Source organism: Frankliniella occidentalis, unplaced genomic scaffold (assembly GCF_000697945.3).
Source record: "Frankliniella occidentalis isolate FOCC.00 unplaced genomic scaffold, Focc_3.1 Scaffold151, whole genome shotgun sequence".
Lineage (NCBI taxonomy): Eukaryota > Metazoa > Arthropoda > Insecta > Thysanoptera > Thripidae > Frankliniella > Frankliniella occidentalis.
The window spans coordinates 406365-418921 of NW_026267278.1; the positions used below are offsets into that span (position 1 = coordinate 406365).

General features: G+C 51.5%; 1 protein-coding gene across 1 annotated transcript in view; it reads left to right on the forward strand.

The window, feature by feature from the left end:
• LOC113206731 (uncharacterized) overlaps positions 1–11917 on the forward strand; it is a 59151-nt gene extending 47234 nt beyond the window's left edge. The window contains exons 9-10 of the transcript XR_008011575.1: positions 4247–4466; positions 11755–11917. The gene's annotated coding sequence lies outside the window, so the exon portion shown is untranslated. The remainder of the gene's footprint in view (positions 1–4246; positions 4467–11754) is intronic.
• Positions 11918–12557: the final 640 nt, after the last annotated feature.

Sequence of the window (12557 nt, forward strand, 5' to 3'; positions counted from 1 at the left end):
CACACGCCGTCCATCCTGCACAGCTGTTGCCCCTCCCTCCCTCCTTTGCCACGCCTCCCTCCTTACCTCCCGCGAGCAGCTCCCCGTCGCTCTCTCTCGCTCTCTCTCCCTCTCTCTCTCGCTCTCTCTCCCTCTCTCCCTCCCCCTCCCTCTCCCTCCCCTTCCCTTCCTTTCGTCTTTACCGTCCAGCAGCGGCGGCAGCAGCAGCACGAAGAAATAATGAAGCCATCTCGAAATAATAAGATATCGAGTTTCAGTGGCAGATTTCTTTTCCCTCTTTTTTTCCCCTACCCCCTCTACCAGCGCCCTGCTCCCTTCTTTCCTGCTTTTTCAATTATCCACTCGTTTCGTTGTGTTTCAGCCCGCGTCGCGCGGTACAACCCACTTCCCCTTCCCCTGCCCCCCCCCCTCCCTCATGCCACCACCTTCCCGCTCTCCTTCTCTACCCCGGGGCGCGGGCGGGGCGCACCGTGCAGGGGAGCAGCCCGGGCGGTGAAGACATAATAGCGGATTGCATGTGCCTTAGGAGGACTTACTTAATTATTGCAAAGCGAATACTTATTGGATGCGATTAACTATCGGTAATTCCCAAGTAACAATAGAGATGTGAGGGTGTGCCTGTGTGCAAACTTACCACCATGCTCTTTAAGGGCCGAAACAAATTTCCATTTTTTTAGTGTCAATGTGAAAGCGAATTTGCGATTTAGTACATTTATTTAAGTGAATGTAATATATTTTTTTGGTTGTGTGGTGAACCAAAATCACACCCCTAACTTTTTATTTCAGTTAAATTATTACTCCAATTGTTTGCTAACGGATCCAATCAGTCTTTAACTTGCTTTGGTTAGAAGAAATCTCGATTTCGCCAACATAATTTACATTTTGAAAAAAGAAACATGCTCAATCTTCTTTTCCCCTTTCCTTTTTCTTTGCAGCACCCTGCTGAGCACTGAGTGGTGGCTGTCGCTACTTTGTTGGCTTGCTCGCAGGCCCCAAACCGTCCCATTCGACTCCTCAATAAAATAGCGGGTGAACTGCCGCAGGGCAAAGGGGCTCACTGACCGGTCGGGGGGAAAAGAGCCGCTGCTTTTATTATTCTGTGTTTTTTCTCCCTTTTCCTTTTTTTTTTTTTTGTAGACAACGTACAGGGCGTTAAAATAACTAAAAGATTGTGGGGGGACAGCGAAGAGGGGAAAAAATGTCAAAGGCCGGGGATAAGACGCGACCGATACAAAGCAGGCGGACGACGCAGGGGGTGAATATATGCCGCGGAAGATGAAGCTAGCAGGGTCTTTGAGGACGACAAGGAGGATGATCTGGGTGACGTTGGAGATGGAGCAGACGACAAAAGAGGACGAGGGTGACGCGAATGAGGATGAGGTCGAGAAAGATGTAGTAGTACTAAGACAAAAGCGAATAAGGATGATTGAGGACGCGAGGATCAGGACCACGCAGTATGTAGTGCCGGCACGAAAGAAATAACATAAAGAAGGACGAAGAAAGCGGGGAAAGTCGAGGAAAAGGACGACGGTGGTGGCATCGTGGACGTCGAGGAGGAGGAGGAGGAGGAGGAGGAGGAGGAGGATGAAGGGGGTAGGACGAGGAGGAGGACGGGGCAGGACGAGGAGGAGGGCGGGGAAGGGCGGCCGGAGGAAAGGAGTCTGTTTCCTGCAGACGTTTACATGGCCCCCGCATTTATCATGACAGGCGAGCCGAGCCGGCCGGGGCAGCGCGGCGGCAGCGCCAAGTCGCCGGGAAAATTGTCTGCGCGCATTGGCCTGACGTTTATGATTGAAATGTCAGGCGGAGCCGGAGGCTGCCGGCGGCGCGCATAGCCGCGACTGCGAGCAGCGCCAGTCATAGGCCGCCATGGGCCACCATGGGCCGCCATGGGCCGCCATGGGCCGCCATGGGCCGCCATGGGCCGCCATGGGCCGCCATGGGCCGCCATGGGCCGCCATGGGCCGCGAGGCCATGGAGCATGAGGCACGGAGAAAAAGGGGGGGAGGCCCTCTAGACACTGATACATGGTGGTTACAGTTGTCCAACCCCTCAACACTCAAACACTCTAACGCACCAGGAACTCAAGTGTGTCAAGTGTCAATGTTGCACACCTGCTGTAGGTGTGTGAACGCCCATTCCCATATTCTTACCCTCAATGTGTGTGAATTTCAAAGAAAAATTCTTCATACCTTTACCACTTTAAGTGTACGAATGAATGGGCATTTACACGCCTGCAAAAGTGATACATTGACACACTGCTTGCGTTTCCAGTTTGTCTTCAACTTGCGAGTCCCGCACATAAATCCAGTGCATGAGATTGAGTGTTAAACGTTGATGTTCGAGAGTTGAACAACTTAATTCATCTGTGTGGACCCAGTGTGATGATGATTAGTCCATAAAAGGTGCCTTGCTCTATGTTCTTCAAGTTCTTCCACACATTTAATTCACACACAATTTCAACGCAAGCAGCAAGAACAAAAATAAAATCGTCCGCTGAAACAAAATTTTTAGGCCGTCTCAAATTTTGGTTCTAATACTTCTCTGTGCTCATTTTTTCAACAAAATGGAGGTCTTAAATTTTTTTAAAGTGTTTAATAACGATATGCAATCACTAGAGATCACCATGAGATTTCTAGTGACATGTTAGTGTGTGTAGTGTGTGTGTAGTGTGTGTGTTGTGTTGTGTGTATTGTGTGTGCGACTAGCTCCACAGCCACGACGTGAGTGCTCGTCCCCGCGCTGCTGAACGGTATCGGGGCCGCAGACCAGCCCGGCGCAGAAGGCGGAGCTGGCGGCCGCATTTCGATTACGGGTTCCATAATAACACAATCATATTCATGCCAGTATCGCGGGCAATTTATGTAAATCGCGGGTGGCCCGCCGGGGGTGGACGGGGAAAGGGGGAGGAGAAGGGGGGTTGGTCTGGCCGGAGCGTCTTTATCGGCGGGCACTGTATTGGCTGCCGGCCAGAGAGAGAGAGAGGGAGAGGGAGAGAGAGAGAGAGAGAGAGAGAGAGAGAGAGAGAAAGAGAGCCCCTTCCCACTCTGTCGCCACCCCCCAGCCCCAGCGTTATGCGAGCCTCCAAGAGCCCATCCGCAGGGTCCTAACCACCCCACTCTCGCCCCTCCCCCCTCCCTCTTCCTTCCAGCATCCTCCAGACGACGGCGACCCTGCGCCCTCCTTCTCTATTCTACTCTATAAACTGTCTTTGCTTCTCTCTCTCGCTCTCTCGCGCGCGCGGGGCCGGCCAGTTTCCGGCTCTATTGCATATAATTCTGGTTCCACCGTTTCTGCCACGTTTCCTACGGGTATAGTCCTCCTACTTCCAGGCCGACAGATCGCGGGAGCTCCCGTCAAGATCTGCCGCTCGTCGACTTGCAAAGGTAAATTGCTCCGCGGGTGCTCTCTCTCTCTCCCGTTCGAGCGGAGCAAGGAGCTTTTGCCTCACATGAGGTTGTCCGGGTCAGGGGTATGTCTTCGCAGCGTCGGGGCAGGGCGGGGCCGAGCGGGGCGGGGCGGGGCGGGGCGCGGCGGGGCCGTTGAGGTGTCGACGGGCGTATGCAAGCTGTTTACTTATTTATTCCGGCGCGCCATCCCCGCCGCCTCAAGTGGCGCGTTGGCTTTTCATATCCCCCTCTCTCCTTCTCTCTCTCTCTCTCTCTCTCTCTCTCTCTCTCTCTCTTGCTCGCTCCCTCTCCCTCTCCTCCGCCCCACCCAGAGCGATATGATGGCAGCGCCGGCCTCCCATTGGCCGGTGGGCGGGGCCATTCCGACGCTGTTCCGCGCGGGAGGGGAGGGGTGGGTGGGGGAGCGGAGGGCGGAGGGGGTTGGGGGTGTCTGGTAAGGATTGCGCAAGCCGCCCGCTTCTTGCAGAGCCGTGAGCGAGGCGGGGGTTGTGTGAGGGGAAGGGGGGGGGGGGGGGGGTAGTCGTCGCGGTGGTGGAGGAAGCGGACTACATGGGATTGCGGTGGCGTGGCGGGGCGCGGCGCTACGGTGCGGCTAATGTGCTCGTAATGACTATCCGGCCCGCGTTCATAGACTCATGAATGGAACAGACTGATTGCCCAGCCCCAACGCCCCGCCACGCCCCGCCACGCCCCGCCGGGTGGAAAGGAGGGGAGGGGGGGGGGGTAAGGCCTGACGATGAGTGTATTACGACGACACGACGACGGGCTCATGTCATCAGTGCAGAAGTAAGAGTCTTGCAGTGTGTGTTACAGCCTTTTGCTATTGTGTTTTACAGAATGCGGTGGGGCGAACAACGCCACCGAGAACACGGCGTCAGAGTGTAGTGGACGCCGTCGACATACGGAGGACGCCGTCGTCAATAATCAATCCCTAGGCGACGACGACGAAGAGAACATCGTCGACGCGCTGAGGAGGACCACGCGGAGGGAGGCCATCGTCGGAGAGGTTGTCGCAGACGAGATGGAGCGAAATACGCCGCTGTTAAAAGATCAGCGGTAAATTCTCAATCGTTTGTCTAGCACTTTATGCGACTGTTGGTGTTTTGGCACCTGTGTCTGCTCCTATGTCTTCTTTCGGCCGGGGCGGACCAGGGAGCTCGGCACAATGCATTTGTATTGATAGCAATCAAAGCAAACGACATAATAGCTTTCCGCTCGCGCGCACCCCAAGCCCGCCCCTCCCCGGCCCGCCAGCCTCCCCTCGGCTTCTACTCAGCGGCGCGGTGCTCTGGTCAGGTCGTGCCGCTGAAAGGAGTTTAGCAAGGCCGCTGATGTAATTTATCGTTCGCGTTTAATTTTTTCATAACGACCTCTGCTGGCTGCCTCGCGTTATTCATGGAGGAGCCCAAGTATGTAGTGGCGGTGGTGTGGGGGCCGGGCTCCGTCTCGCCTGCACGAGAACATTTCTTGGAGCGTAGGAACGTTTTATGGAACGGAAGTTCGTTCTTTGAACGTTTAGCACAGCAAAGAGTTTTCAATCTGGCACCAGTAAACTTGAACTGCGGATACAAAAGGCAGCTACTCCGCCCGTCTTCCCGCAGTTAGGCCGTACGCTAAGCACGTGTGCGGGTGGGTTGCCTACTCTCGGGCCGTAAGGCGCCATGGTCAGCGACACTACCAAGGAGGACGGGCCTAACCGACCAGCCACCTTTTCACCTGGTAAATACCGGACAAAGTCTAAACGGAGTTTGTTGTAAATCTCAAAAAGGCAAGAGGAGAACCCCAAGAAAGATTTAAAAGTAAAAGGAAGGGTTGTGGGGGTTTGACAAACAACTGGAGCACAGTGCGAAATGTTTCCCATCCACGTTATTCTGCGGGGTGTGTGTGTGTGTGTCGGCGGCGGTGGCGGCGGGGTTATGTGTCACGTGAACACGAATCCCCCCGGCGATGTCGACAGATTAGTTTAACAAGGGTAATTGTGCAGGATGAGGGGAGGGAGGGGGGAGGGGGAGGCAGTCAGGTGATGCCCCCCCACGTTCATATAAATAGGATGCACGCCGTATTGAAATGAGCAACAATAGAGATAGGGAGGCTATCGTGCCGCTGTCTCTTTCTCTCTCATACGACGCCAGTTAGTGCGCGAGCGTACTTGCAAAAGAAAAGAAGAGAGAAATTATTGATCTGGTCACCATGGCAATGTTTTTTGAGTCGAATAATCAGGGTAAAAAAATTTGAGGGAAGGAATTGAGTATCTTCAATACTAGAAAACCTATCTCTCTAATCATGAATCTGAAAGAACTCGTTACACTCTTCGCCTGAGTTTTATTGCATTTTAGACTTTATTTTTCTGTGTATGCGTGTTTGAGTTGCTGCCACTCACAATACCAAACCCTTTGATGAGCATTCACTCAAATGTCAATGTCAGAGTGTCGCTCAATTAAATAATGTATGCAAGGCGGTTAACCAGACGGAACTAAAAGTCAGTCGCATCCAGAAACGCGCTGTGGGAGGACAAATATAGGGGTGTCAGTTTTACTGTACAGCAAGCTGCGTGTACGTGGGTGTGTTGGGTTGCCTCGGGGCGATAAAGCGCAAGATGAAGCCCTTTCAGTACAGGATAGTTAGCATATCCTATAGTATTCAATTCCTCTGTGTTGAAACATCCCTATTTTTGTATTATTGTTGTGCGTTTTCGTAAAATATTTCTTTACGTCACGTAGCTTGAGTCATTAGGTTTAAAATGGTGTATAGAGATGAGAAGGTTATTACGAGCAGCAGATCAGCAAAATCCTCGAGAAAAATGAAGTTGCCATACGCTACATTAGGCAGCTATCTGGGCGAAATAAGTGTTGTGCTCGCAGTCAAATGCAGCCCCGGTGGCAACCCTTTGCCCTGAACATTAGCCCGCGGCTATTCTTCGCTTCTGTTATTAATAATATGGGTATATGGGCGCGTCCACGGGATACATGTCACACACACGCACACACGCACACAGGCACACAATGCTTTGCGACACCACGCGGGAAGGGTTGTCGTTTGGCGTGGACAGCGGGGGCAAGATTGGTGCAGGGTGTCCTGCCCACTAGTTGACGATCGTCAGCACGGCGCGTCCGCCGAAACAATTTATTCGCATTTTTTCGCAAAACTGGGGCACTTTTTTCGCGCAAATTTATCCCACCAGTAAATAATGGTGTCAAAAATAATGATAAAATATATACACAATGCTAGTTGTGTTTTCGCTCTTTTTAAAATTATTTTTTTTACTAATCCATATCGTTTTTTATACATTAAGACCGGTATTTAGGAAAATAATTTTGCTACGTCTCACTGAGTTTTTGCCCTTTTCTTCTCGACGCTTGCAGTGCAGACGTTACGCACAGCAGCGGTGGTCTTCCCCCCCCTCTCTCTCTCTCTCTCTCTCTCTCTCTCTCTCTCTCTCTCTCTCTCGCTCTCTCTCTCTCTCTCTCTCTCTCGCTCTCTCTCTCTCGCTCTGGTGGCAGGGCCCCCCGGCTGGCCGCGCCCATCACCATCGTATATCGCAAACTGAATTCCAATCCATCTTGCCGCAACAAAGTCGGGCGGCCGCGAAGCAACGACCGGAAGCGGATTGGCTCCGGTCTCGTTTTCCGAGCAAGTAGGTCCACGTCCCCTTTCTGCGCGCCGAAAGCTGTTCGCGGCGTTGTTCTGCTTCTCCTTCTCCGGCGAGGCGAGGCTGAACAGGCGGCGCGTAGGGCTCCAGCAGGCTCCAGCCGAGTCTCCAGCAGCGAGCGTGCCCAAAGGTAATGATGCTTCATCGATTGTCGCCATCATTAATCTTTCAAAAAATTTCGCGACTTGCGCGCGATCGGCGAGGCGAGCGACGCTGCGCTTGAATTGTAAAACCCCCGCTTATTGGCACGGTGCGCGAAACGTAAGAGTAGCCGGAGGCCGGGGGGACAAGAGAAAGAGTCGTGAGATCCCCTCTCAGGTGACCGAGGTGACCAGCCCCTTCCTCCCTCTCAAGGAGTCCTCATCCCCCCCCCCCTTTTCTCCTGGTTGTAAGGGGTGTAAGCGATAGAGCAGTCAACCAAACTGTTTGAAGTGTACTTTGGAAATCCAAGTGTACGAATATCCCATACACCTGCAGGCGAGGGGGAAAATTTTACGAATCCATACATCCGCTCACCTTTAAGTTTGTGAATAATGTGTCGCATATGTGCAGGTGTGTGAATTTTTTTTACTCACCTGTATAGTGAGTGACATTTTTAATGCCCGTGGAAATATTCTCGTAAGGGTGGTGAACAAAGCTGGTTCTTGGCTAGGACATTAATCGTTAGTAAGCACGCTTGACTCGTTGAAGTTTTGCAGTCTCTCATTCACAACATACTGCAATATAAAAGGAGATGGGTCTTTCTGCGAACGCACTTTTTCATTTGTTCTTCTGTCTTGCAACACACCACCATTATTGCAGTTTTTTTTTTATTGTTGTCTTTATTTACATAAATCACAGCCTTTGATGTGTGTGTGAAGCCTAATACTTTTGCCGCCATCAATACTGCCCACGCACACACCAAAGCCAACCGCCCGGCAGACCACGCCTGCCTGTAGGGACCTTGTCATGATATCGAGAGAGAGAGAGAGAGAGAGAGAGGAGAGAGAGAGATCACGATGCGCCAACACAGGCCGCACCGCACCTATATCCCTTCATCCCAAAACCACATCGCGAGCCAAATAATAAAATAATATAAAAAAATCGCTCGAAGAACAAAAAAGTGGGAAAATAAAATAATAAAAAAAATTGTGCCATCGCCCGGTACGGCACACGGTGGGGACCATTTATCAGGAGCGCGTACAATGCTGGGCGTGGTGCAGCGGAGGGACTAAATCACGGCATTCGACCCAAAAACGAACGCTGCCCGCCGATAATCGTGCCAAGATGGATTTTATTAAGTAATTCCGAAGGGAAAATGATGATAATAATAAAGAGTCGAACCCCCCCGATGGCCGAGACAGAATAAGGGGAGGGACCATCTCTCTCTCTTTTTTATCAATTTTTTCTTTTTTATAAATAAGTTATTTCTTCTCTCGCCGCGTGACCCAAAAGGCCACCACCTGGCGCACCGAAATGTGCGACTCTCTCTTTATCTCTCTCTTGCCCTTTTATTGGGGTGAAAACTGCGGGTGGAAAAGGCGGCGGTGGTAATCTGCACCACTCACCGCCCTCAGTACATTTCTCTCTCTCTCTCTCTCTCTCTCTCTCTCTCTCTCTCTCTCTGTCCCACACACACGCACGCACGCGCGCACACACAAATGGTCCGGTGGTGTGGTGTGGTGCGCCCGTTTTAGGATGCCGATCCGGTTTTCTCCCCCTTTTTTTCATTATTTTTATTCGCGTTGGCGGCCCTGGGACTGACAGCGCCGTGCGCGCGCGCTTTGTTCGCGTCGTCTGCTGGCGCCTGCCCGGCCCGCCCCGCGCGAGCGCTCGCCTCGATATCTCGAATGTCACGGCCCCCCACTAAAACCTCGCCGTCCGGAAGAGATTCGCGCGGCGCGTTATGGGATCAGCCAGCATAGGCTCTCTGCGGCCGGATGTAAATGGACGTGGCACGCGGCGCGGGGCCATTCTCTCAGGGATGGCTGAGGCGCGCGGCGACGGGCGGAAAACAGAAACGGCTAGGGATGAGAAATTGTGCTCCGCTGGACCAAACGTAGGCCGGAAGAAGGACTACGCGCGCGCGCGAGCGCTTGTGTGTGTGTGTGTGTGTGTGTGTGTGTGTGTGTGTGTGTGTGTGTGTGTGATATGAATCAAAGCACTCGACACTGCCTCAGTCTCACCCGTAAACACACACCATATATACGTATATACGTGACTGTGATGACCTCCTTCTCCGCCCGTTTGAAACACTCTCTCTCTCTCACCCCTATCCCTTCTCTTTACTCTAAAGTAATCCCAGAGGAGAGGTATTCGAATATAAAAAAAATAATAGGAAAGGTAGGTGGAGGGGGGGGGAGATGATGCTCTGGTACAAATCCGCTCGATAAACAGTATTTCGTCTGCGACCTTGTCGTATAAAAGGGGGGCGAGCGTGCCGGCCCGCAGTGAGGTGTATGGCTCGTCGTCCCGGAAGGTTAGTCGCGTTGTTTATTTTATTTTTCAAACGTCGCGGGTCACAGGGACGGTTTGTGCGTCCGTGTAGAGTAGTTGAGTTCATTTTTCAGAAATTCCGTACAGTTCTTGTTTAAAACCCCGGTGCTGGAGAATCGTGTGCGTGCGTGTGTGTACGACGCAAAACTTACAACATCTTCTTCGCGCTAAACCAAATGGGCACTTGCCTCTATAGTGTGCCTTTACACGGAAAAATCCGCCTCCTACGAAACGGCGATTATCTTTTCAAAAATATCATGAAAGATAGCGCATGGTCATCGCCGCAGTCCCGCGGGTGGTCGCGAGGAGGGGTGTGTCCCGCTCACGCCTCGGGCAGGCCAAGGAGGCGGGCCCGCCCCGCCCCGCCCCGCCCCCTGGGGGTGCAGCAGTATAGGACGATTCTGTTTATACAAGCCTGGCCACTCTGTTATTACAAACTATTAAAAGCTTCGCTAAAAAAACTTTTTGTTGTTGTTGCTGGTGATGGTGGTTGCGGGGTGTGGGGAGGGGAGGGAGGTGCGCGCACATACAGCAGGGGTGAATGCAAAGCCCCCCGGATAAAGAGGAGGAGAGGTAAGGGTTGCGCTGTCGAACACATGCTGGCGGCTGATCCTGCCGCCCCGCCCCGCCCCGCCCCGAGGGCAGAAGTGAGCCGCCGTCCTGGCCGCGGAAAGGCCAGCACTGAATGCCAGATCAGTTTTATTGTTCCGAGTGTGCCCGTGACGCCACCCGCCCGCGGCGCGGGGGCCCGCGACCGATCTTGGCGGCTCATTTGGCAGCCCTTAAAACGGCCGATTAGTGTTTATTCTGGCCAACTGTTGCGTTTTACTCTTCTTGGCATCTCAGCACACTATGATCGCTCTGGAAACCCAAGTGTGTACATGTATGCGTTATTTACTGAATACCTACATGTATGCAGCAAATACTGCGTACATGATCATGTATGCAGCAAATAGTGTGTACATGACCATGTATGCAGCAAATACTGCAGTATTTGCTGCATACATGGCCATGTACACACGTAGAGCTCTATGCTAAAAGCTATGTGACGAAGTGTGTACCTGGCCATGTATGCAGTATTTGCTGCATACATGGTCATGTACACACTATTTGCTGCATACATGATCATGTACGCAGTATTTGCTGCTTACATGTACGTATTCAGTAAAAAACGCATACATGTACACACTTGGGTTTCCAGAGCGAGTGTGTGCGACTAAAGAGGAAGCGCGAAAGAAATACACTGCGGGCTGCACTCAAAGAGACAGGCACATTTCACGTATTTAATTCCCCCTTCGTCAATGCCCTCTTTTCTGCCCCCCTCCTCCAAATTTTGTCTATTTGCTCCCCCCCCCCCTCCCCTACGCAAACTCTCTGCGCCCTCTGGTGTGCAGCCTATATACGGAGCTACAGTTTCGCGATGACTCGGACCCGAAACCAGATATCGCCCAAATAAACACATTTAGCGTGTTGGTCGGTCGGGGAGCAATGGGCAGAGGGGCGCTCTCCTCGCTATCAGTACGGCGTGACGTAACAACAAGGATTGTGGACCACTTAAACACACCAGCATCGCGATCGCAATTGCGTCTTTTTTGGTAAAATTTGCCTAGATGGTATGTATAGCCTTTGTTCGCCGTTGTTTTCTCTTTTGTTGCTTTGATGGGTTTTTTTTTGTTTTTGTTTACAAAAAATGTCTGTTAAAATTAGCTTGTTCTTCTGTCTTATCACTTACTCACTCACTCACTCACTAACTCACTCACTCACTCACTCACTCACTCACTCACTCACTCACACACACACACACACACACACACACACACACACACACACAACGCCAAGGCCAAGACGAGAGGCAACCGGGCGTGAGAAATAACCTATGATGACGGCATATTGCTCAAGGCAGATTTATGCTCATTTTTTTTTCTTTATTATTTTTTTTCTTTTGCCACTTTCATTTCGAAGGCGCCCTGCGGCAAACGACTTGGTCGTTTCGAGTATCGCGGAATATACGCGCGGGCCGCCGCCGCATGGAGCCCCGTTGGCGGTGAAGACGTCATTTCTCACATTCGATTGTCGACGTCGCCCTGATCGTCACGATTGGATTTTTTTCTTGCGCTCTTTTGCGTTCTCAGTTTTGCGTCCTTATCACCACCATCATCAATCCGGCTGCTTTCATGTTTTACTGTCATTATAATTTATCAATTTTTTTTTCCTGTGTAGATCGCGCTCTCCGCGTGTGAGCCGCGCGGTGGTCTGCTTGGGTAATGACTCGGCGGGACTCCCCGTGACTGCAGTGATGGGCCTGGCCACCCATCCGTCCATCCATCAACGAGACGGAACAGTGAACAGTGTGGTATTTTCACGGTTTTCAGCTCGATTTCTAACGACTAAAACGCGGGTGCCGGCCGTGCGATTTGGTTGAACTTCTTTTCTTGATGCCCCCCCCCCCCTCCTATCTATTCCTTCCCCGAGGGGGTAATCACTACGTGAAAATGCGTACACCTCAACTTTTCACTTTTCCACTTTCCTTTAATTTTTCACCGTTTTACAACGTTTTCTTCATTTCTATGCCTATATCCCCTCTATTTTATTCATTTTTGATCTAATCAACACACGATTAGTCACGTATGTCCACATTTTCTTTCAGCTTTTGCCACTTTCAGTCAACTTTTTGTCACTTTCACTTTAACTTTTATTGAAATGTGTACACCTACTTTCTGTAATGATTACCCCCTCGTCCTTCCCGGTGGGTGAGGAGAGGTGTGCGACACACTACAACATCCCACCCAGCGAACGGGACTCTTACAGTACAGTAGATGCTTTTATGAGAACGGAAAAAAAAACAAAAGAAATCTGTATTACTTGTTGATGTTCTTGATGCTGCTTCAAACAGTTATTCGACGCGTCAAAAAATGCACGCCGAAAGATAGAAAGGAAGAAGATAGTGTTGTCTCAGCTGCTGAGCGTTGGAGCAGCTTCAACGAAACCCCCCGCATAATTCGCGCGTACTAACAGATAGCAAA